Source organism: Rattus norvegicus, chromosome 13, assembly GCF_036323735.1.
Source record: "Rattus norvegicus strain BN/NHsdMcwi chromosome 13, GRCr8, whole genome shotgun sequence".
Lineage (NCBI taxonomy): Eukaryota > Metazoa > Chordata > Mammalia > Rodentia > Muridae > Rattus > Rattus norvegicus.
Window position 1 is genome coordinate 13,013,420 of NC_086031.1, and position 24,081 is coordinate 13,037,500.

A 24,081-nucleotide genomic window follows, 5' to 3' on the forward strand; every position below is an offset into this window, starting at 1 on the left:
CAGTGATACTTCCTTTGCTAGCATGATGACCTCATGACCCATGTAGAAAGTTGTACCCAGTTGCACATATATTCTAGTTCTGGGGACAGAAACCAGAGGGTTTCTGAGGCTTGCTGGCCAGCTAGGCCAGTTGATGTAGCAAGGTACAGGTTCACTGAGAATAAACTTACATCTACTTCTGTCCTCCACATATATGCCACCACAAGAGAGTTCAGAGGTTCCTCCATTTTGTAATCTCGATAAGTCCAGTTCAGGATTTGCTAGAACTTGATCTTGAGGAAAATTACATGGAAAATTATGTAACTATTTTAGAAGGCTGAAGACAAAACATTTGAAGTAAAACTGTCTTCTAAACTGTCTGCTTGCGAAAGATTTGCCTCAAATTTGTCTCCTCACATTAGCTTCAGAGAGATAACCGGATGTTTGCCTTCTATAGCCTCTTCTTTTAAATACTTTGGGCTATAATTAGACCAAAATAACCATTTCCTCTAAGCTAGCTAAAATAAAAATTTACTGTTGGCCATGTCTGAGTGGTCTGAGTCATTATATCTGGTGGGGACTCATGACATAGGAATACACATCTGCACATACAGAGAGGGAGAGAGAGAGAGAGAGAGAGAGAGAGAGAGAGAGAGAGAGAGAGAGAGAGAGAGAGAGGCAGAGAGACAGAGATAGAGACAGAGACAGAGGAAGAAGGAAGAGTCTTTCTAATTGCTGAAAGAAATGTTAGTCTTTGAACTGTATCAGAAGCTAGTATCACAGATCTATTTCTTTGAAACTATATATACACATGGAGATAGGTTTTCCAATTTTACCAATAAGTCTTCAAAGATTCAGCTTTACTTTCCAATTACCTGCCTTTTGTTAGGAACATTCTGAGTAATGTCATTGGAGAGTTGACATAATGATGTAGGAAGTCACTGGACTTTGAAGGAGAAGTGTAAATTTTACTTATATTTATTTTTCACATTCCACCTCAGGGATTCCATATTTTCAATCAGAATCTTTTTTAATCTCTCTTATCTCATTTATTGAGTAGAGTTAAAGACTCCTAGTGGAATGAACTATGGAACCCCGAAAAGAGTTGCACAGCTGCAATCTCGAACCAGAAGTGCCAAGGCCAGAGAAGCTAAAAGTTCCGCAGTCCAGGATATTACCAAGTTTGAATCAGCAATATAGAAAATCAATACATCAAAAAGTGGAGTTTCCTCAGGCATTCATTGTGATAGGAGGAAAAGGCTTGTGTCAGCCTGAGGAGACTTCAAACAATGTTGTAAACTTGTGAGATCCCTTACAGGAATTACAAAGTAGAACTAGCCATGGGCAGGACCAGACCCTGGCCATGGCTTCACAGTGATACTTACCACTTGCCTCCTACTTTAGTCTAAGTAGAAAACTACTTTGATTTGAGAAGTAGAAGGGTCTTTCACCCCATATGATATATTAGATAGACAGATAGAGAGATAAATGTTTGTGTGTGTATGTGTGTGTGTGTGTGTGTGTGTGTGTGTGTGTGTGTGTGTGTGTGTAATTGTCAGCTTGTGATGCTGGCAACACCAGTCTCTGATGCCAACTCTGTTATTGGTGTTGTTCAAGATGAAAAGGAGACCACACATGAAATGCACTTACTGATAAGCAGATATTAGCCCAAAACCTTGGAATACCCAAAATACAATTCACAAACCACTGAAGCTCAAAAAGTAGGAAGACCAAAGAGTGGATGCTTCAGAAATACTTAGAAGGGGGAACAAAAATACTAACAGGAGGAAATATGGGTGACAAAATGTGGAGCAGATACTGAAGGAAAAGGTCACCCAGAGACTTCCCCACCTTGGGATCGATTCAATATACAGATTCCAAACCCAGACAATATTGAGGATGCTAAGAAGTGCTTGCTGACAGGAACCTGATATAGCTGTCTCCTGAAAGGTTCTGCTATAGCTTGACAAAGAACAGAGGTGTATGCTCACAGCCAATCATTGGGCTGAGAATCGGGTCTCCAATAAAGGAGTTAGAGAAAGGACTGAAGGAGCAGAAGGCATTCTCAACCCATAGGAAGAACAAAAATATCAACCAACCAGACTCCCCAGAGCTCCTAGGAACTAACCCACCAAGCAAAGAGTGCACAAGGAGGGACCCATGGCATCAGTCGCATATGTAGTAGAGGATGGCCTTGTTGGACACCAGTGGGAGATGAGGTCCTCGATGCCTCAGTGTAGGGAAATGCCAGGGCAGGGAGATAAGACTGGGTAGATGAGGAAGTACCCTTATAGAACCAGAGGGAAGGAGATTGGGATAGGGCGTTTCCGAAGGGAAACCGGGAAAGGGTGTAACATCTGAAATATAAATAAATAAAATATCAAATAAAAAAAAGAAATGGGGAGAAATTTTCCTCTCTAATGTCCTCTGATTTCTTCCCTTCTTTTTCTTTTCTCCCCTGTTCTTGCTCACCATATGATGTCACAGGAGAGGAGAGCTATCTGCAGATTAGGAAGTTGGTCTTCAGCAGATGATAGATTTATAAATTTATATTGTTTTTCCTGATTCAAAAATCAGGAGAAATAAATTTCTTTCTCTTAGTTCTATAGAGGGTACAGTGATTAAGACAACAGATCTTTAGAATGAACAGTGCGCACTGATGACTTAGAAATCTAGATACAAAGAGTCCCTCTATACAAACACAGCATCCAAGAATGAGTTGTGCCTCTTTTTATTAATGAAGTATCACATATTATTTTTCACACATGATGACTTAATGTTTAACTCAAATGAGAAATTGCTTGAAGATTTGAGTTTATTACCAAGCACTGAAAATCAGACATATTAGCACACTTCTATAATACCACCACTTAAGAAATGGACACATGAGCATCTGAAAGTCATTGTCATTCATGTCTACATAAATAAATTTGAGGTCAAACTGGACAATACAAAAGCCTATACCTATGCCATAAAATGCCTAAGGGGTTACAACTTTGCAACCTCAAAATTTCCAAAGATATTGGTTTCGGAATCAAAGACTTTATAAAGCCTAGTGTTAACTACTATTCAGCAGCAGAAGCTGGAGTCTGTCACTAGCCTGGTGTCCACAAACCTGAATCAAAAATGCCCAAGCGTGTGATTTCACTTACACATATATGCCATATGTCCTACACTGTTTCTACTGTTGTTTGCAGATCATCTGAGGTTCTAAATTAACTCATACATAGTGAATTTTCTGAGCTAAGAAAGAATTTTTTTTTTATTTTCATGTCATTTTGGAACATATGTAGAAAGCTATTCATTTATAACATAATAAAAGTGTTATGGTTTGCCCTGGAGTTATCTGTATTTTGTTGTAATTTCAGTGCTCCAAGGACAGCTTCCTAGTCACATTCTCAGGAATCAGGAGACTTCACCAGAACCTTCTCCCCATTGAATTTGTAAAATAAAGGTGAGGGGCAGGTGAAGGATAGAAGGAGACCTGTCATTGGAGGAGAAGGAAGGATGGGCGGGAGAGAAGTTTGGAGGAAGAGGAGGAAACTAGAACAGAAAAAAGAAAGGAGAGAAGGGGAGAAGCCATGGCAGGTGACCGCAAGATTCTGCTCTGTGTATTTACAGGTTGTTATTAACATTCTTAAGGAATGGATGGTACTGGGCTTTGTATGTTTAGGTGGGCAATTATATCTTATCATTTGGGTCAAAGGTTATTTTGTTGCGTGGTCTTTCATGTGTAGATTTAAGTGTGATGAAGTGTGGGGCAGCTGGTCTGGGCCACCACACAGTTTTGATGTGTTTACACCAAGGTATCTAGCAGATATCTTGGGGCACTGAGCTGCCGGACCTAGCGGGATAAAAGTTACTTTTTAATTTTTTATATTTTTACAACAATATAAAAGTGAAAATCTTACATTGGATTTAAAATCGTAAGCTAATTTTCAATTAACAGTTTTTGTGGAAGTGGAAAACTGTTGCTTAATATATCCTGAATTTCATTTGCTACTTCAAAATATTATAGTTATGAAATGTTTAAACAGAATAAAACCACAGTAAAACAAGATAAAAAAAATATGCCCTAGAATTGAGAATTGATCAGCCTTTTCCATTTGCTTGCACCAGTGCTTCATCCGCAGGCAATAATCATGCTCTCTACTGCTGTTCTCCACCATCATCAGGGGGATCAGGGGGATCAGGAGGCTGAAGACATAATGTAGAGGATTAACACTGGGTAAACTTGTTCATACCTAACTGTGTTAAGTATGAGAAACACTGAGTTTTTGTCCAAACTTAACATGTTTCCTATGCTTAAACCCAGAATTCTGAGTGATAGTTCCAAGAAGACCTCTTAATTTAAAGTTAAGAAATTATTCATTAAGAAATTCTTCTGGCAACTAAGAAGTATTCTGAATCCTCAAACCCCTGAATGTGGCATGCAGCATCCTGGTTATCTGCTTTTTCTTTGTTTTTCTAGGTGCCTTGTGCATGTGTTCACATCTGTGTATGCATGCGTTTGTATGTGTATATGCATTTACTGAGCTCACTAGGCTGTCTGGATAGTGAGTCACAGAATTTTCTCTCTAACTTCTCAGTATATGGATACTGGATATTCTGTTTTCCTTTTGCTTTTCTAAAATACTGACAAAATGCAACTCTTGGAGGAAAGCATTTATTTTGATCTAGATTTTACAGGAAGTGAAATAGGAACAAGAATTCAAGGCAAAAACTGAATCAGAGGACATGGATGAAGGCTGCTTTCTGGCTTGCTCTTTGTGATTTGCTCGGCTATGATTTTGAAAAATACCCCCTTATAGTGAATACCATATAAAGAACTACCATATAAGGAAGTTCTAGACTGTCATGACTTTGGTTGTGAAAATGATCACCTTATTACATGAATGTGTGTAGCTTATAAATATCCACAAAATTGTCTTTAAAATCTACAACCCAATTCCCACAAGATTGCCTCTTAACTTGTAGCAGACTGTAAAATTTCTTTCAAGTTTTGTTTTGATTAACTTTGGTAAATAGACTTCTGCTTACATTCTCTACATATCTTGGTAGATATCTTTCTTTCAAGAGAACTAGAAGCCAAAGTTAATGTCCAATATATCACTAGGAATACACACACACACACACACACACATGTACACATACACACACACACACACACACACACACAAATTCCCAGATATAATCATCACACTTGCATGCAGTGCTGTATATTAAATATTCTCTTATGTGTTTGACCTCAGTCCACCCCAATACTCTCTGCTTCAACCTTTGTTCTTTCCAGTGTGCTTTCTGAGGATACTTTTATTTCAGTTATACTATTACTCACTTGAGCAGTCAACTGAATTCTCAGATGATTCTTTCTTCCCAGCATTTAACATGACGTAAAATATAGGTCACTTTATTAAATACTTTGAAAAGTTCAAAATTTGTGGTAAGTAAAAACTACTACATGAAACCATGACACAGTGATGAACATGGACACACATACTGACTGTATTCACATCAAAATAGTGAACACTCAAGAGTAAGAAAAAAAGCCAATGAGATGACTGTTTACTCATTTCTATGGCATTAAACATGGTCAAGGTAGTTAGATTCTCTATGCATTGTTTTTCTTCTCTGTTAAATGGAAACAGTGGACCTGGATATGCCAGAGAAATATTATAAGAATGGCAGAAAAAACTCATGTGATGCTGATTCCCTGCATCCACCAGATACTCAACATCTGTTCAGTATCTGTCTTCAAGGTATAGGATGGAATCATTGCATGAACAGGGATCTAAGATATTCTGTCAGGAGTTGTGCTTGTGATTCTAGAGCACAAGTGCATCATTTATATCTCTTCATCTTTATTCTTGATTTACCAAATGATTAGAGAAAACAAAATTGCACTAACAATGCAAAAAAGTATGGCTCATATGCGGTTTTTGTATAATAAAGCTATCCAACTCCCGTGTAATATAAGCATCTGACAATCTGAAACTACTGAAGTTGAGAGTACTTTTTGTTCCTACCGAGGAAGAAACCACATATTTCTTTTCTGAAAGACAAAGCACGATGTTTTGGTAGGTCTAAGCACAGCCAAAGCTTCATCCAATAATGTAAAGCCTAAGACAAAACGATGAATCCTCTCAGGGGTGTGTACAGGGTCTTCAGCTGGGGTGGCTTAAGTAGCTTTTATCCATACTGCATGGACCACCAGAATAAACAAGAAGAAATATGCACTCCAGATTAAGGCGGTCATGTCTACCCCAAAGTATGGAAAAACTACAGTTAAATCATATAGTAGGTAAGGCACAGCACATCTACCAGCAGCTGATTAACTATGAGCAAATTCAAATGCAATAATCATGACTAGGGAGATGGTACAGTGTGAAGAAAACCATAGTTCAGATTCCTAGAACCCATGAAAATTTGAGATATTCTAGTATACAGCTATGATGCCAGTTTTCAAACATAATGTAGTAAGTAGAGACAGATTCTGTAGGAGCACATAGGCCTGATGAACTGACATCCAAGTGTGGATAAAGCCATGTAGTTACCTTGATACACATGAGCATATAAAAGTTTGTAATATCCACGACAAAAGAAATAAAAACTGTATTTTTGTCATTATCCCCTTGTGTCTACAACCTACATTGATGACTTGCTGATTGAGGAGGATTATGAAACTTTGTTGCCTTCTGATCTAGTAGGTACAGAGAATGAAAAATTGACTGATCATCATTTGCAAATTAAGAGGGTGTCTGAAAATGCCATTGGCTAAATTACACAGTGTTCCACACATTCATTATTTCATAATAGATAACAGTAAATGAAGTGTTTCAACCTAATGTTGCTTCTGTTTTAATACTAATATTAAGCTCCCAAGAATTTGATCTAGGACACTAGTAACTCTGTGTGACCTTACTCCCAAGTTATTTGGGATTGGTGAATAAAGATGCTGACAGCCAATATCTGGGAAGATGAGATATACGTTACATTTAGGGTTCCCAGGCTTAGGGGTCCAAGTAGGACCAGGAGGAGGAGAAGATGGTACAGAAGGGAGGACAAACCAACATGGATTAGGTCAGCCAGAAAATGCATCCCTGAGGGCTGGACAAGGAATTAACAGTAGCCCACACTAATTAATAACTCAGGGTTTTCAATCGGAAAGTATATTCTAACAGCATAAAAGATAGATACCTGCCAAGCTCTAATGCTGATAAAGGTTTATTATAAATATAATGGTTGTGTGTGTTTTATTTGAGAACTGAATGGTCAAGGCTGGGTAGAAATCTGAGATTGGTTTTAAAACTTTACAGTTTTAAAGTCTGTACAATTCAAATCTACTACAATCTGTAATCATTTAGGTATTTTTCCATTTTTGCACCTATTACAGAACAGAAAAGTAACAATATATGAAGCAATGTGTGGACAAGATTTACATAGCATATGTAAAAACTGCACAATTTTAGGAGTGCCTTGGATATATAGCCACAGAGGAATGAATTGTTGACAAAAAACAGTATAAACTCTAGATTTGACAGGCATTATGACCAAATTCTTTCCTTGTGATTCTTCAGATACCCTGAGACCCAGTGTCAAAGCAAACTAAAATACCTTTCATTGTAATTTCCCTTCCTCTCCCTCTCTTTCTTCCTACATCTCACTCTCTCTTTGGCAAACAAGAACAGAATACAAATCACCAGTCAGGTATATTCAAATGCTACATTTAAGAAACATAGCCCAACAAATTATTCAGTGGTAGAGCTCGGGGTGCTGAGAGATATTGACAGGTTTTGGGAATAAATTTCAGTACATCCTTCTTTCTGATGTAATAATCTCAATCTTAACTTTCAATGAGATTATCAAAAGGCATAAAGCAGATTTGGGTTTATCAGCTTGATGGTTGAGTTATTTCAAGGTTTCTTTTATCAAACCTCTTTGTCAGAATTTGTAAAGACAATTGGTTTAAAGGGTTAACTGTTTCTTAACTCTTTCCTGTCACAGGCAATTAAAACCATTTAGTTCCATCACTGGGGCTAACTGTGGAGCATATACCATTTCTTCCGGTTTGGATTATGAGACCTTTCTTTATCATCTGTTACAGTTCTGCTCTTTTTGTGACAATTCTTAGCAGTAGGCAATCATAATGTATAGTAAATGCTAATTGAACCTTTAAAGTTTCACATAATTAATATCTTTAAGCCTCAATTTAATTTTTCTGAGCACAGAGCAGAGGTGGGAGAAGTAATTTTGCCACCTTTCATTTGTACTCATGGTCTTGTCACATCTTCCTTGGTCTCAGCTTTAGTTGATCACTCTCCTCTTGGGCATGTCCTCCATACCTGGTTCCACCTTCTCACTTTCTCCTAAGACTAGAAAGTCTCTGAGCTAACTGGAGAAGTCCTGGGTACTGCCTGTGCATTCCCTAAAGGAAGGTCCTTTAAATGATTATATTGTCAAGTTATCCTGGGTAAGGGCTTATATAAGGTGTATGTCCTAGTTTCATTTCTGTTGCTGTGTCAAAGTACCTTGAAAAAACAGAAGAGTGTAGAAAGGATTTCATTGAGCTCATAATTCCAGTTCCCAGTACGTCATTGCATGGAAATCAAGGCACCAGGAACCTGAAACACCTGATCATATCATATTCACAGTTAAAAACACACATACCTACTGTTTTGCCTGATGGTTTGTACTTGTCTTGATTCCTTTCCACTCTTATACAGGGATGGGGCCAAAATACCATACAGTGTAAAATGCTCCCCAGTATACTCACTGCAAGTTGTTAGCTTACTCAGTGAGTCACTTATTCATTCTATAATATCAGTGCAGCCTCGGTACAGGATGCTGCAAGGATATACAATAAATGATGATCCTTTATAGGATTCCACAGCCCATGAGCAAGCACCAGAAATGGAAAAATACAGTGAGACCAATAAAGATAGAGAACAGAGTAAATTGCAGGACTATACCCATCGGTGCTGGTGTTTGAGAGTGTACAGCAAGCAGATTAACCTTTTGCTGTTCTTATTCAAGAATGAACTACAACATACTCATTATAGAATTGGAGATGTTCATGCTGGTCTAGAGTTGTTCGGACTCTATCCTTCCTTACTACTTAAATTCATAAATAAAACTACGTGAAACCTGAAATGGTTGTTGTGGTTGCTTATTTAGTACTAAGTATCAAGTAATATGCAGGATATGGGGTTTTGAAGTGAAAATATATATTGAGATTCAGAGGAAATACCTGTGTGAGATAAAGAGATCAGTTACAAAGAAATTTCCTTATATGATGCATTAATTTTGTGGTTGTTATACAACACTATAAAATGCATTTTCTGGGCCGGAGGGTGGGGAAGTGTTTTATTTTTTCTCACATTTCCAAGTTACAATTCATCAGTGCTTGGGAATCATCAAGGCAGGAATTTGGAACCGCAAGTCATATCACATCCACTGAACAGAAAAAAATGACTGCATGTGAGTTTATTCCTGCTCACACCCTCTCTACACTTTACAGTTTACGACTCCTTGCTACCCACAATAGGTGCATCCACCTACTTCAATTTACACCATGAAGACAATTCTCACACACATGCTCAAAAGCTAGCTTAATCTAAAGGGTCCTACACTAAAACTGATATTTTACATGCCTCTAGATTTTGGCAAATTGAAAATTAAACTAACCTCCACACATTGGTTACTTGGTACCAATGGAGCAAGTGAATTGAATGGAAGACCTAGTTTGTCCATCAGTACCATGAAGTGGAACTTTGAACACAAGGATTTTATTTCCTGTGGCCTGGTGGATGGTATTGTCATTCTTTCTCCCATGCTCCACTGTAACCAAACCTCTGTAGTTCTGGGAAATTTACCTCATTACCTCGTTATGTTGAAATATTCGGGGTAGTACTGCTTAAGTTTCTCTTCCATACTTGAAATGTGTGTGTGTGTGTGTGTGTGTGCGTGTGTGTGTGTGTGTGTGTGTGCGCGCGCGCGCTCGTGCGCGTGCTCGCGCATGTGTGTTAATGAAACAAGCTGAGATTTGTATTCTTTAAAGACATGCAGTACCAGCATTCCCTCAGTTGCATACTACCTTCCCTCCAAACTCAGAGAGCAATTAATATGAATCTTTATTTGAAGTTGAAATATCAAAACTTTGTTGTCTTTGTTCCAAAACTCAAGGTCTAGTAAAGGACTGCCTCCTTGATACCTGAGTATCTGCCATTCACAATGTGACCCCAAAACAATTGCCATGTACGAGATGCTTTTTGTAAAAAACTTAATCTGGCTAAACATTTGAGTCATCTTTGAGTCCGTGTGGCACCTCTGTCTTCTTTTGGGTCCTTTAACTTGTATGTAGTCTACTACTTACCTGTCAGAAGTGGAGCTGCAAATGGTACAAGACAGGTAAGCAGGAGGAGCAGGGGACTTAAAGGGCCTGGTATTGTATCTGAAACTGTTGTTATCTCTACCTCACATGACTAGAAAACTTAAATAGCAGAGGGCGAGTAAAACTGAAGAACAAGAAATACACATCTTACTTTGTATGAATAGATATATTTATTTTTTACCTCATCAGAAGAAGGTTATAAAGGCAATATGTGCTAGGCTTAGATGTATTTGAATTAGCATCCCAAAGCTGTAATCAAATAGATCTTGGATTTAAGAACATTGCTTACGTTTTTCAGGTCTCAATTTCCTTGAGAATAAAGATACTTGTGTAATGGTTAATCTTAATTGTCAATTTACCAATATTTAGAATCACCTCAAAAACAAATAATTGCATTCATGAGATTTTATAGGAAGGTTTATGTGAGGATAATTCACCTTAACGGTGGGCATCTCCATTTCCATGGACCGGGGCCACTGGTTTAATAAAGAGAGGAGTGAATAGACACTAATATTCAACTCTTGCTGCTTTCTGGCTGTGGATATAATGTGATCAACTGCCTCAAGCTCCTATTTGCCATACCTGCTCTACCATGATGCACTGAAACCTCAAACTACATATAAAACAAACTTTAAGCTGTGTTTGTTTGTTTTGTTTTGGTCAGATATTTGATTAAATCAGTAAAAAAAAAAATAAATAGCTAACACACTGCCCCTCTTTTAAATAGAGATGAAAATACCATAGAGGAAGGAAGACACACACACACACACAAATACACAAACACACACACACACACACACACACACACACACACACACACTCAATGATTTCTGTGCTCAAAAGTTACCAAATTTCTCTTTTTATATTTTACACTGACCATGAAAATTAATATCTCCTTAATACAGAGAGACTTCCAGAAGTCTCGTTATAGCAATACAGTAAGAGCAAAAGTGTGCTCTTGTAAAGGACCCAAGTTTAGTTCCCAGCATTCAAATCAGGGTAACATACTTACAAATATTGCTTGAGGGAACACAGTGAACTCTCCTAGAACGCAAACACACTGTTCTTATGTGCATATACCCACCTACACACAGGCACATACATGTTATCAAAAATAAAAAGAAAATCTTAAACAGAGTAGAGTGACCTTATCCTTACTTTTGAAATTATAGATGCAGAGGCAGATGGATTCTATGATTTCGAGGCCCACTTGGTCTACACAGTAAGAATCAAACCAACTGAGCCAAGTTTTATTTTGATTCTAATCCATTCGTTATAATCCAGTGACTCAACAATGATGGAAATTATAATAAGATACTTTATATCAACTTTCTTAGCATTCTTAGGATCCTGAGATTCGTTCATTTAAATAAATGAAAGTACTGGGATCCAAATATTTTCTAACAAACCTGTGGTCTACACAACCTTTTTGTTTGTTTAAACTTATTCTCTTTTTCAATATTAATGTGTCCATGCATCTAAGTGTGTGTATATGTGTTCACACAGGTACCCACAAAAGTTAAAGTTTCTGGATGCCCTTGGAACTTAAGTTGCTGGTGATAGTGTCAAATCTGGGTACTAGTGTCTGAATTCTGGTCCTTTGCAAGAAGAGTATATGTTGTTAGCCACAGAACTATTTATCTAGGCCACATACCAAACATATTGAGCAGACATATTTTATAGGAGTATTTGGGATGAAACTCAGGCCTTTATACTTGTAAGGTAGACGCTTTCCCAGCTAAACCATCACTATATCTTTCATAGCATTCTTTTGAGTTTACCATGTCAAACACATCCCCCACCTAACTGTGGTACCTAGGACTGTGGAGCTGTCCCTGTGACTATGTACACAATACAGAACAGAATGATAAAGAATATCAATGCCAGAGATGCCTCTACAGTGCAGAGAAGGTGAATTAGGTCTCTTTGGGCACTTATATGTTAACAGTTAATAAAGACAATATACTAAATGATATGGATAGCCCTACATAATTTCTGGACCTAGACAAGGAGACAAGTGAGAAACTCAAGTAATATAAACTGGCTCCATAGGCCCCACACAATGTAGGACCTAAAGAACTGCTCTCATTGCTCCAGGGTTAATATTTTACCAAGTGTTTACAGCTCTCCTGAGAAGTGTGGTCCAAGAATACATAGGGCCATTGTGTTCCTAAGCAGGGTGTCCCACCCTCCAGGGCTCCCTCAGTGTTTGCCCCCTGCTGAGCCTTGCTGACAGATGTAAAAACTTTTGTGTTTAGGAAAAAAAAATCTTGGCCTTTGCTGTTTGGCTGATGGGTAGTAAAACCATTGGGTCAGTTCCTGTTTTTATCCTGAGAACATAAACTTGTTTTTCCATTTCCATGTTCCTGTTTTCATCCTGAAAATGAAAACTTATTTTTGTCATTTCTCTGTTCCTGTTTTTATCAGGAGAATGTAAACTTGTTTTTCCATTGTGCTTCCAGGGGCTTTTCCACCCATTGAACTTGCTGTATATATACTGTGAACCTCTGTAAAGCTTTGGCATTCTCATAGAATGAATGACAGGAGTCTGTCTTCTGTTAAATCCCCCAGGCCTACACCCAGTTCTTGGTACTGTTTTGGCATGGGCACCATCAAGTAGAGGTCCCACTGAGATCAGAAAAGTGAAAAGCTCCTGTAAGGATTATTCCAGGAAGCTGGCTGGCAGAGTGAAAGGAATGTATTGGGTGTGTGACTCAGGAATGAACTGAAAGTAAGTTTAGTTCTCAGTAAGTAAAAATGTCATGCCATGGGAACCTTTAATTCCATATTACAGCTAACAGATCAGATGGTAGCTCTGCTCAAACATCAGGGAACAGGCATAAAGGTAAAAACAGCTAAAGAATTTATTAAAATTTTAGAAAAGACTAGTCACTTTTTTTTGTTTTTTTCTTTCATTCACAAGGACTTAATATTCCTGATTGGGAACATCTTAAGACAGATTTGAAAAAAAAAAAAAGGAAAAAATAAACAGCAGAGATGTCCCTGAGAGAGCATTACTGTTACCACATTCTCTTTGGGGAGATTGTTCAAGGATGCTTTCTTGAGTACTAACACTAAAATAAAGGAACAAATATCAGAGATAGAAAGAACATTCAGAGTGGCACAGGATGATGCCTCTCATAAGTATTTACAAACCTCTGATTCAGATCAGGATTCAAGATCAGAGGAGGATAAAGAAGAGACATTAGGAAAAGAAACAGATGAGCTTAAAAGAAAGATTATTAAGTACAGGGTTGTGAAAAATTAGAATCTTGTCCTCTTAGTAAAAATCCCTTCTTTAAAAAAGAGGGACCTATTGTTCCTTCTGCCTATGAACTCTAACATTCCTTGGAGTGGTGTTATGGCATGAAGGCTCCAAGGAGAGAAATAAGTTTTTCTGACCATCCCCCTGGACTGAGAGCAACATATCCTCTTGTTGAGGTCATGGACTCCAACAACGCAGGTCAATTTATTAGACAACATGTTACTCTGAGTTTTAAGGAGTTGAAAAGCCTGAAAGAAGCAATCTCTACTTATGGCTCCCTTGCTCACTTTACTTCTGTATTTTTGAATCTTATATTATGTCCAAATTGACTCCTGAAGATTGGAATCTATCATATAGGGCAGTGCTGTCTCGGGAAGATTGTCTCATATGAAAAGGAACATGTCGGGAGCATTAGGCCCAGACAGCTCGGGAGATGCTGCTCTGGGATGGGGGAGGGACATCTTACATGATATGGGAGTGGTGGTTTCCACCCAACCACAACCAGTGCAGAGGATGCTGCCTGAACAGGGATTTGCCCCTGTATGGGTTTGGGGAAGTACCTGAGGGAGGACCCTGAACCTGTGTCTGATGAGTACCTAAGTGTCCAAGCCCATGCAGATGGGACAGGATTGGAAAGTTTTTTATAGGAATCACTGCTAAGTTTTCTTCATGTCCTGTGTGGGTGGAACAGAGGCCCCTTTTCTCTGAGAAATTGGAAGCAGCATAAATTTGTACAAGAACAATTACAGGCAGGACACATTGTTCCCTCTACCTCCCCCTAGAATGTTTCTTTTTGGTCTTCTTACATGCCTGGATGCTGATCTTCTGATGGTAAGACAGGGGTAGCTTTTAATTCCACTGCCTTTTGGAATATGTCTATCTCATTTAAAGATTCCCTTACATTTGAAAATAGTAGGGTTAGTAAAAGTTGTAATATCTCTTCTTTCACCTGTGTAATTCCTCCATATTTCTTTCAGGTTTGGAATGGTACTAATGCTGGAGATAGTCTTGACTATTCTTTGCAGGAATGTCATCTATGTGAAGCTGCTGGGGACCCTGGTTGTGAAGATCCCAAGCATGGTTCCATCACATGTCGGTCATTTGGCAGAGGGTCAGCTGATCCTGAACCATAATAAGAGAGACTTTGGCATCATTGCTGCTATTATAAAAGGCATAGTTTTTGTGACCACTGCAGCTGCAGTGTCTGGGATTTCCCCTCTCCCATTCTGTTGTTAAGGCAAGCACAGTGGATAAACTTAAAGGAGAAGTTGCTGACAATTGAGAATTCTAAACTTAAATCAAAAGAAAGCATTTATACAGGAACAGCTTCATTTCATATGGCCTCCTGTTCTCCTATTTTCACACATGTTTGTTTGAGTCCAGCAGGAGTTCAAAACTTTGCAGTGGCCATCGGTGTTACTGCCCATTATACCACAATCATTGATCTTTGACTTCTTTGTCACATGCGCAAATAGCATTCCCAGACCCAGGCAGTGACTAAGCAATTGCTGCTCTTTTTGGCAGGAGACAGTCCTTCTTCCCAAATATGGCTCAGCCTTTACAAGAAGCAGTTAGCCTATGACAGGCAACCGTTTGGGATCATCACCTGCCTAAGACAAGGTTATGAGCCTGGCAGTGACTCCCAGTGACAGGTAAGGGTGTTATACTCCCAGAGTGATCTAAGACAGGCATTAATTTAAAAAATACAAAAAGGGGACTTCTCAGACCCTCCTGGGCTCCCTCAGTGTTTGCTCCCTGCTGAGCCTTGCTGAAACATGTGGAAACTTTTGTTTTTTAAAAAAGAATATCTAGGATTTTGCTGTTTGACCAATGGGTTTTTTCCTGTTTTCATCCTGAGAATGTAAATTTGTTTTTGTTATTTCCTTGTTCCTGTTTTTATCCTGAGAATTTAAACTTGTTTTTCTGTGTTGTGTCCAGGGGTTTTTCCACCTGGTGGACTTGGTGTGTATATACTGTGAATCTCAGTAATGCTTTGGCATTCTCATAGCATGACTGATCTGAGTCTATATCTTCTGGTAAATCCCCCAGGCCTATGTTCAGTTCTCAGTAACATGGCAGTGTGGGGCGACATCAGGTCTGGAGGTGAGAATCGTGGCACATGTGTAGAAAGCATCTAAGCTATGGAAGTGATTTAGCAGCTGCATATTGGAAAACTTGACATTTCCAAATACACAATTAATTTTCCTTCAAGAAAATGCCAGAATCTGATAAGTGTTAAGAATGCTATGGGGTTAGGGTAGTAGCTTTCTCCCAGTTAAATACTCTATTTTGCATTAAAGAAAACACAGATTCAATCTTCTCACTTCATATACAAATATTAAGAAAGATTCTGAAGATTCAGTTGAGCAATAAACAAAGTCACTGATTCTTGTGGGCAAGCAAGAATACAGCCAATAGAATGTGCTAAAGGCATAGTTTTCTAAGTGTGTACTCTCTTTTATTCCCTCCCTCCCTCCTACCTTCCCTCTCTCTTTTCCTTCCTCCTGTCTTCCTCCCTCCCCAACAAAAACATATCTCTTCAACCAGCTTCTGAGTAAATGAGGAAAATTTTACAGATTAGATTGAATCACACAATGCTGATAATTTTATCTGTCATAAGAGGACTGACATACAAATACCTTAATATTGTTTGGGCATGTGCATATGTTAGAAGACATGCAAATTTTGGCACAAATATATGGACACTTGGGTACATATATGTATGTGAAGGCCAGAAGTCAACCATAGATGCATTCTAGGATCTGTCCATCCTCATTTTTTTCAGAGACAAGTTTTCTTATTGTCCTAAAACTCACCATTTAGATTCAAAGCTAAATGTCCAGTGAACTATAGGGATCCTCCTCTCTCTACCTATAACATAATATGATAGCATGTACATTTCATCATGCCTGATATTTAACTTGGATGATTGAATAATAACTTAGATCATCATTCTTACAAGGCAAGTGGGTTTATCATCTATGTTATTTATGTACTCTCATATAATAAAATGATTTATATTTTAATATTAAAAAATTAGTTTGCATTGGTAAGAAAAGTAGGTTAAATTATACATATATGTGTGCATGTGTGCGTGTGATTAAGCAGTATTTTATACACACAAATCTCTGTACATATATGTACACACACATTATGTATCTCTCTACATGTATCTGATACTAGGAAGGATGAGCTAAGTCTCACTAAAATCTCTTAAGATTTAAATCATGTAGTGATTATCCCAGATAAACTTCTCCTTCAGTATGATTTCTCATGTTCATATCTGCGTTTTCTACTCTGACATGTCTGCTTTCCTCGTTTCCCCTCAATTTCACACTCAGAAGATGACTCCATCAAATTTGAAGACATTGGCAGTAAAACAGCAGAATGATCTCACCTCTTACTTCTGTTACTTGGCCTGTATCCCTGGTGTATACAGCAGTACCAGGAGTACTCCAGAGTTCTCGTGTTAGCTCCTCCTTCACTCTGTGTTACCCTTCTACCTACCTTGAATTTCCAGTGGCCTCTGTCCTTTGCCTCCTGAGTGATTAGTTTTTGCCAACAAATATGCTACAGTGCTTAAATGTCCAGCATTTCATGGTTTCAGTAATTTAACCACAGGTTTGTAAACTTTCAGGGCACAGATCAAGTTTCTATCATGTAAACTTGATACTCTTTACTATATGGGCCAGTATTAATAGAATTTGCATGTAAGAACACCAAAGAATGCCTCTATTGTAGAGACTGAGACAATGCTTGTAAGTGTCTGCTAATGAAAAAAACTTACACTCAGTCTTTTTTGGTCCCCAACAAGCAAGAACATTCCTTATATCACGTATTATACATTTTGTCTTTCTTAATACTAAATTGCCCTAAATTCTAAGGATCATGTTTGCAAGTCAGGATTCTCCATTCAGAGACAATGACCCAAATGGGATGGAGATGGAAGGCATCATTAGAGTAACTGGAATGAGATTGTGGATAGCTTTGATGTCATGAATCTTTCAGAATCCCTCCTCCATGGTATTTATGCCTATGGTTTTGAGAAGCCCTCAGCTATGCAGCAGCAAGATATTCTCCCTTGTATATAGGGTTATGATGAGACTGCTCAAGCCCAGTCTTTGACTGGGAAAACAGCTACATTTGCCATATCGATTCTGTAGCTGATTGAATTAGATCTAAAGGCCACTCAGGCTTTGGGTCTGGTACCGACTGGATCAGCAGATACAAAAGGTAGATATGGCACTAGAAGAATACATGGGTGCCTCTTGTCATGCCTGTATTGGAAGGACCAACATGCATGCTGAGGTGCAGAAGCTGCAAATAGCAGCTCGACATATCATCATGAGCAACCCTGGCCGGGTGTTTGATATACTTAAGTGGAAATACCTGTCCCCAAATACATCAAGATGTTCGGACTGGATGGAGCAGATGAAATGTTAAGCCATGGGTTCAAGGATCAGATCTATGATATATTCCAAAAGCTCAAAAGTAACACACAGTTCATTTTGCTGTCTACTACAGTGCCTTCTGATGTCCTTGAAGTGAGGAAGACATTCATGAGAGACCCTATACATGAATTCTTGTTCAGAAGGAAGGGTTGACCCTGTAGGGTATCCACCAATTCTACATCAATGTGGAACAAGAGGAGTGGAAACTTGACACATTGTGTGACTTGTATGAAACACTGACCATCACCCAGGCAGTAATCTTTATCAATACCAGAAGGAAGGTGGACTGGCTCACTGAGAATATGAATGCCTAGAATTTCACCATTTCAGCCATGCATGGAAATATGGACCAAAAGGAAAGAGATATGATCATGACGGGACTCCGGTCTGTCTTATGATCATGAGGGGACTCCGGTCTGTCTCTAGCAGAGTATTAATTATCACTGACCTATTGCTAGAGCAATTGATGTGCAGCAAGTCTACTTAATCATCAATTATGACCTTTCCACCAACAGGGAAAACTATGTCCACAGAATTGGTAAAGGTGTTTAGTTTGCTGAAAAGGTGTGGTTATTTACATGGTGACAGAAGAAAAGAGGACTGTTCAAAATACTGACACATTTTACAACACCTGCATTGAAGAGATACCCCTCAACATTGTTGACTTCATTTGAGGGGCTGTCCTGCTACCTATCCCTAGCCCAGGGTTTGGTTCTGAGGGTGGAGGGTGGGGCGAGGAATAGCTGGAGGTTGGGGAGGGAGCCAAGGGATGGACATATTGTTTTTGTTTTGTGTTCTCTCTCCCTCTCTCTCTCTCTCTCACTCTCTCTCTCTCTGAATAAATGTCACTTTTTGAGGCAAAAGGAAGGAACTGTGGGGGGGTGGGGGTGGGGGGAAACTATCGCATATTCTGCACAATGCCTCGCTTCCTTCCCATGGGTTTGTATTATCTCTTTTCGAACTTGCAATAAAAATTGAATTAAAAAATCAATCTTTTGGATGCTACATTTGAAGCAAGTGTTAGCCATTATTCTCTGGGGATAAGCTAAGTTCATGGAAATTATATAGCCTCTATGGAGAGAGCAGTCACCAAAACAGCTTGTGCCTTCACACAAAAAAAGTTGTGTTCCACTGGGACAAAAAAGAGAATACACATTTCCTCTAAAGAAACAAATGATTTTTAATAATGATGTGTGTTGCACTCAAAAGTCTCCTATAGCTGTATGAAGTATTAAGGATGTGCCATTTCCCTATAGAACTAGAGAATAGAGAGCTAGAATATCTTGAAATTTATTTTTGAGCACAGCCTGGATAGTTCAGATCAAATATCTTTGAGAAGTGATCTGGTGATGTAAGTTCTACCCAAAATGATCTTGAGCATAGAATTACTGATATAGCACACAGCTAGGTGTGTATAGGAACAAATAAAAGACTAATGCAGAAGGTGTCCAGAGTGAATAGGCATATAGTCAGAAAGGTAGAGAGTTACACAGGCCTGGAATGGCATTTGACTTCATTCTGCTATGAATAATGATGAACATAATACTGTACATGCTGGACAGCTGTGATCCATTTTGCCTGTTAGCACAAGAAGAAAGTTAACCTGTCTGACCATAGAGATATACCTTTGGTGGTATAAGAACCTACATTATCTACATTCCACTGTAAACTGAAGACCAGCAGCATTCAAAGAAATGTCTGCAGTGTGATATCTTGCTTTCTCCAGCAGGATAATCCATTCCCCCAAGGATATAATTTCTCTGTCTTTGTTCTTTCTATGTCACGTTTCTAAAATACACTAAGGGCATGAGGTGGAAGTCATTGTAGATAGGAGCATACATCTTCCTCAATGCACAGTTGATTCTTAGTTCAATTATTCTTCTTAGCATTCTAATTCTGTTTGACTGGACATGGTTGATTTCTCATCCTTCTTATTAAATATCATATTACTAATTCACAGCAAACATTCCCTTTTGCATAGTTTTATCTGCAATAATAGAAGCTGTGCAAAACTGGTTTAAATAAGGGAGAGGAGTTAGTTCTTTACATATTTGTAAATCCTGGAATAGGTAAAACTTAAGAGTTGTTTGAAGGCATGTTTTTTCCTCTATCTTTGTGTATAGTGTGTGTGTGTGTGTGTGTGTGTGTGTGTGTGTGTGTGTGTGTGTGTGTGTTTGGGTGCCTGGATGAAACTGTGGATGCATATATGCCAAGATGTTCATGTGGAGGTCAGAAAATGTCACTAGTTGTTGGTTTTTGATTTCTATCTTATGAGAGATAGATATCTTGTCTACTTTTACATATATGAGGAAAGCTGCTCTTTGAAATTCTAGGGTATCTCTGTCACTTGTTATCTTATCTGTCTGTATGTTGTTTCTGGCTATCTGAACACCAGTCCTCACATTTTGGCTGCAAACACATTTTCTACAGAGCCATCTGGCCAAGTCTCGCTAAAACTGTTGTATCATATGTTAAGCACAGATTCTCTTTGAAACACTACTATCACCCACAGTGATAGATGCAATATTAACACTCATGAAGGTTCATGGGTAGAATCTATTTGTTTAGCGATACCAATCAGTGTTTTCCTATGTTTTATTAAGAAGAAGATAATGTAATATCACCACAAATAATAGAGAAATAAGCCGTGGTGTGTAAACACTGCAATAAATAATATAGAATTAAGCTACAGTGTGTAGTAAGCCAGAGATTGTATAGCTTTATCAACTATCATTTACTTAAGGCTCAAGTAGCACCAGGAAAGAGAAGGCAGGAAGAAGTAAAGCTGGAAAAAATGAAGAATGGTATAAATGACATATACTCTTTAGGTCATTGGCATGGCTGCTGTGCACAGGAACAGCTGTTCATGGTATGTGTACATATAGGTAAAATATGAAATTGGAAGGGAGATTTGTTGGTGATGCTAGAGGATTTGGAGGACGGAGGGGGGAAAGGAGGGCCCCTAGAGAGTAATTATCATTATGTGTCTCTTTTAATAGCTTCCTCAAGTTTGTTTTAACAAAATTCATTATTATTGCAAAGTGGGTTGTGTTTTCATTGCAAGAGTTACAATTTACAGAAAAGAAAACTTCAGAGAGAGAGAGAGAGAGAGAGAGAGAGAGAGAGAGAGAGAGAGAAGCAAAAGTTGTACCAGTTTGCAATTCCATCAGCAATGGAGAAACGTCCCTCTCTCTCTCTACATATTCTTCAACACATGCTGCCACCTCATGTTTCCTCATGTTTTGATCTGAGGCATACTGATTGGTGTAGGTGAAATTTCCAGAGTGTTTTGATTTGCATTCTCCTGATTACTTAGGACATTGTACATTCTTTAAGTGCTTCTCCTCAGCCATTCCAGATTCTTCTGTTGTGAAATCTCTGTTTAGTTTTACACCTAATTTTTTTATTGTGTTATTTGGGTTTTTGGTGGTCAGCTTCTTGAGTTCTTTATATATTTTGAATATTAGCCTTCTATTAGATGTGAGGTTCGTGAAGTTTTTTTTTTCCTATTCTGTAGGATGCCGATTTGTCCTATTGACTATGTCCATTTTCTTACAGAAGTTTTCTAGATTCATGAGGTACTTATTATCAGTTCTTAATCTTAGAGTGTTAGCCATTGGAGTTCTGTTTAGGTAATTTCACCCTATGCCAATGAGTTCAAAGCTCATTCCCATTTTCTCTTCTATTAGATTAAGTGTGTCTAGTTTTATGTTGAGGTCCTTCATCCACTTGGACGTGACATTTATGCAAATTGGCAAATATGGATCTATGTTCATTTATCTACCTACATACAGACTGTAAGCTAGACCAGCACTATTTATTTAAGATGCTTTTCTTTCCTTTGGATATTTTTAGCTTCTTTGTCAAAGGTAAAGTGTTTGTAAGTTCGTGGTTTTATTTCTGGGTGTTCAATTCTTTCCATTGATCAGTGACATTGACAGTGTATCTTTCTCTGTACCAAGACCATGTAGTTTTTAATCACTATTTACTACTATTTCTCTGTAGTATAGCTTGAGGTCAGGTAGGAGGTGGGGGAACCCTCCAGAATGCACCAGAGACCTGGGAGGTGGGAGACTCTCAGGACACAAAGGGAGGAAAATTAGGTGAAATGTCCTAGAGTGGGGAGAGGGAACTTGTAGAGTCCACCTCCAGTAGAAAGACAAGGCATCAAGTGAGGAATTGGGTTGCCATCCCACAGACAAAAACTCTGACCCATAATTGTTCTTGTCTGAAAGAATGTCAGGGACAAAAATGGAGAAGAGCCTCAGGCAAAGGAGGTCCAGAAACAGGCCCAAATTGAGATCCAGTTCAATGGGAGGTCCTAGGGCCTGACACTAATACTGAGACTGTGGTGTGTTCACAAAAAGGGGTCTATCATGACTGCCCTCTGAAAGACCCAAGAAACAGCTAAAAGAGTCAGATGCATATATTTTCACCAAACCAATGGACGGAAGTTGCTGACCACTGTGTTATAACTAAGGAAAAGCTGGAAGAATCTGTGGAAGAGGGTTATCCTCTAGGAGGACCAGCAGTCTTAACTAATCTGGACTGTTGAGATCTCGTGCTCACTGCGCCATCAACCAGGCAGTATATACCAGGTGACTGAAGTCCCTGAGCACATATATAGCAGAAGACTCCCAGGTCTGGACTCAGTCAGAGAAGATACACCTAACCCTTAAAAAACTGGAATGCCCAGAGAGTATGGAGGTTTGCTGGGGATGGGAGACATCCTAGTGGAGACAGAGAAGAGATATGGGATGTGTAACAGTTAAAGGGTGTACCAGGAAAGGGATAAACGGTGGACTGTGAAAAAAAAAGGACTAAAAATTTTCTTTCTATCCCTGAACTCAAGCAGTATTACAGAGCAATAGTGATAAAAACTGCATGGTATTGGTACAGAGACAGACAGATAGAGCAATGGAATAGAATTGAAGACCCAGAAATGAACCACACACCTATGGTCACTTGATTTTTGACAAAGGAGCCAAAACCATCCAATGGAAAAAAGATAGCATTTTCAGCAAATGGTGCTGGTTCAACTGGAGGGCAACATGTAGAAGAATGCAGATCGATCCATGCTTATCACCCTGTACAAAGCTTAAGTCCAAGTGGATCAAGGACCTCCACATCAAACCAGACACACTCAAACTAATAGAAGAATAACTAGGGAAGCATCTGGAACACATGGGCACTGGAAAAAATTTCCTGAACAAAACACCAATGGCTTACGCTGTAAGATCAAGAATCGACAAATGGGATCTCATAAAACTGGAAAGCTTCTGTAAGGCAAAGGACACTGTGGTTAGGACAAAACGGCAACCAACAGATTGGGAAAAGATCTTTACCAATCCTACAACAGATAGAGGCCTTATATCTAAAATATACAAAGAACTCAAGAAGTTAGACCACAGGGAGACAAATAACCCTATTAAAAAATGGGGCTCAGAGCTAAACAAAGAATTCACAGCTGAGGAATGCCGAATGGCTGAGAAACACCTAAAGAAATGTTCAACATTTTTAGTCATAAGGGAAATGCAAATCAAAACAACCCTGAGATTTCACCTCACACCAGTGAGAATGGCTAAGATCAAAAACTCAGGTGACAGCAGATGCTGGCGAGGATGCGGAGAAAGAGGAACACTCCTCCATTGTTGGTGGGATTGCAGACCGGTACAACCATTCTGACAATCAGTCTGGAGGTTCCTCAGAAAATTGGACAATGAACTGCCTGAGGATCCAGCTATACCTCTCTTGGGCATATACCCAAAAGATGCCCCAACATATAAAAAAGCCACGTGCTCCACTATTCATCGCACCTTACTTATAATAGCCAGAAGCTGGAAAGAACCCAGATGCCCTTCAACAGAGGAATGGATACAGAAAATGTGGTACATCTACACAATGGAATATTACTCTGCTATCAAAAACAACGGCTTTATGAAATTCGTAGGCAAATGGTTGGAACTGGAAAATATCATCCTGAGTGAGCTAACCCA

At 38.8% G+C, this 24,081-nt stretch overlaps 1 protein-coding gene and 1 pseudogene across 3 annotated transcripts in view; one reads left to right on the forward strand and one right to left on the reverse strand.

The window, feature by feature from the left end:
• Cntnap5bl1 (contactin associated protein family member 5B like 1) overlaps positions 1-24,081 on the reverse strand; it is a 1,004,796-nt gene that overhangs the window by 634,954 nt on the left and 345,761 nt on the right.
• Positions 17,523-18,759, forward strand: Eif4a1-ps1 (eukaryotic translation initiation factor 4A1, pseudogene 1; annotated as a pseudogene).